The sequence below is a fragment of the Mus caroli genome, chromosome 2 (genome assembly GCF_900094665.2).
Source record: "Mus caroli chromosome 2, CAROLI_EIJ_v1.1, whole genome shotgun sequence".
Lineage (NCBI taxonomy): Eukaryota > Metazoa > Chordata > Mammalia > Rodentia > Muridae > Mus > Mus caroli.
Window position 1 is genome coordinate 97,370,241 of NC_034571.1, and position 2,197 is coordinate 97,372,437.

The following is a 2,197-nucleotide window of genomic DNA, read 5'->3' on the forward strand; positions in this document are numbered from 1 at the left end:
GGTTTGCAGTGCTGATTACTGTCAGCAGTCAGAGCATGAGCACAGTCACTGGCGATCTGAAAAGTGTCTAGAGCAGGATCTAGCTGACTGTGAGATTGCAGGTAAGCAAGGGCACAGAGTTGGCTGGAGCGGAGCCTCGGGTGGGAGGTGGGGGTCCTTCGGCAGCGCATGCGTCCGGGCTGGGGGTGCGGTATGGTGTCCTTGCTCCTTCTCCCTTGGGAGGCCTCTCTCAGGCCTGTACCTCTGACCTTTTTTGTTATAGCGATTTCGTGCCAAAGCCTGCACTCTGCTTCCTACTCAGCGGTTGCTGGAGCTAGGCATTCCCTGAGCGCCTGACTCCAGGGCAGCCCCACCTCTCAGAGAATGCGGTTTCCGGGCGGGGGGGAGGGGGCGAGGGCTAACCTCAGCCTCCAAGAACTCACTGCAGTTCTTGCTGAGGTCCAAATCTGTATCTGCTCTAGTGGATATCTTTGGTCCATGGGCCCGGCCACCTTGCAGTCTGGGTGCGGACTTTGAAAAGAACCTTCCCTTTTCGTTCGTAGGTGTCGAAAGCAAGCTGTTAAATCTTATTTTCTCTCATCAGTAAAGGGAAAGGACTTATTTCACAGGGTAGTGGTGAGCACTAAGGTAGCTCATGGTTGATCTCCTGGAATGTGGAAAACAGCCTATATTCCAGAGACCCACCTCAGGGCACCTTTTCTCCAGTTCTTCTGGGCAGACACACAGAATGACCGCGTCAGAACCACAATCGAGGGAGCTCACAACATTTGCTGTTAACCTTCTGGGAAGACTAAGGAGGAGTTACCTCATTATGCCCTGACCATGCTGAAAAACGTTTGGCATGTACCTTGCTACAAATGAAAAACCTCCCTTTTCACTGGGCGGGTTGAAAGAAGTAGAAGGAAAACAAAAACAAAATCAAATGGACTTTAGGGTGGGAATAGCGGGATGAGCCAGGGATTTGGGGTCCTGAGATAAGTTGTAAAGAGACTGAGGCTATTTTAGGTGAAGTCCAGATCTGTGCAATTTCAAGAGCTCTGAAGTGCTTATGGAGCCACCAGGTGGCTGGGAGGGGCCTTTCCATTGTGATGATGTTTTGCTTTGTCCTAAGCTGCTGATGTAATTTCTGCTTTGAACTTAAGAAAGGACTTTTGGGTGTCTGTTGTAGGCTTAGCTACAGCATGTCCAAGCCTGTAAGGCCCATGAGACTGCTAACACTGGGTCATGTTAAGCCACTTAGCTTCCAGACCTTGGTAAGTAAAAGCAAGATACATCCAATTATTTTGAGACTGCCCTGTTGCCTTGGATCAGGTAATTCCATCCTATTGGCCCTCTCAGAACTTCTTATAGGGTGATGATGTTGCAACTTTATTTGTTATGATATGCTCAGCCTTAAAGTACATCAGCCTGATCTTCGGGGGAGGGCCCTAAGGTCTCCAGAGGACTCTCCAAGCTTCAGGCACCCTGGCACAGCCGGGTCCTTGAGATCACTGGTGAGTGGAACACAACATCAGTTCCAAAAAACCCAGTCTAGTGCTGGCAGCAACATGGTCAAAGGACAAAGGCAGGCCCTAGCACACCCAGGATATTGGGATCACTGAGACCAGTCTATGCAGGAGAGCACATGGGCAGCAGAAGCAACAGAGCTTCTTGGACAGGGTCTCTTCGGACTGGGTCTCTTCGGGCCTTCATCCTCAGCCAGGAGACAGCTGAGATCCAGACCCCTGGACACCTTTCCTGCCAGAGGAGAGTCGGCCTCCAGGGAGGTCTCTGACCCCAGGAATCAAGAGATGGATCTGAGCTCCAGACTTCTGTGCACCTTCCCTGCAAGAGGAGAGCTTGCCTGCAGAGAATGTTCTGACCACTGGGACACAGGAGAGAGTTGGTCTTCCAGGGGTGCTGACAGAAGCTAAAGAATAACAGGAGGAACAAGCTCTAGCCAGAGACCTAGAACATCTAGAACCAGAGATTACCAGATGGCGAAAGGCAAATGAAAGAATCTTACTAACAGAAACCAGAACCACTGGGCATCATCAGAACCTTAGTACACCCACCACAGCGAGTCCTGGATACCCCAACACACCTGAAAAGCAAGATTCGGATCTAAAAATTGTATCTCATGATGCTGGTAGAGGATTTTAAGAAGGAAATTAATAACTCACTTAAACAAATACAGGAGAACACTGCTAAACAGGTA